Consider the following 487-nt stretch of genomic DNA (forward strand, 5'->3'; position numbering starts at 1 on the left):
TGAAATTAAATAGTCAGACTTACGTTTTTGCAGGGGATCTGTTCCAGACCCCTCCCCCCTGAAAACAACGACGCACCGATATTCAAGCCCCATAGGCTTGAATGGGATGCGTGCCTGAGAGCGTGCACCCTACTGACATTTGCAGAGGGTGTTTCTTTGTGAATATTGAAGACCGCGGATCTCAAGTCCACAAGAACTGGGGGGGGGGGGGCACTGTAATATAAATTTATAGTTTAACTTTGTATTAATTTTTAAAAATTGTACTGTGTTTTTAAAGTGTTGTAGACCACCTTGGGTCCTGCACACACACTCTCTCTCTCTCTCTCTCTCTCTCTCTCTCTCACACACACACACACAAATATATAATATGCAGCCCAGGAACCACATGCAACCTCTGAGGGGCTTCTGGGCTGCATTTTACCCACTTGTGTGTTAAAGTCTTCCAAGCAGGTAAACCCTCTGAAATAGACACAATGGCAAAGAGGAG

This window comes from Sceloporus undulatus, chromosome 3 (genome assembly GCF_019175285.1).
Source record: "Sceloporus undulatus isolate JIND9_A2432 ecotype Alabama chromosome 3, SceUnd_v1.1, whole genome shotgun sequence".
Classification (NCBI taxonomy): domain Eukaryota; kingdom Metazoa; phylum Chordata; class Lepidosauria; order Squamata; family Phrynosomatidae; genus Sceloporus; species Sceloporus undulatus.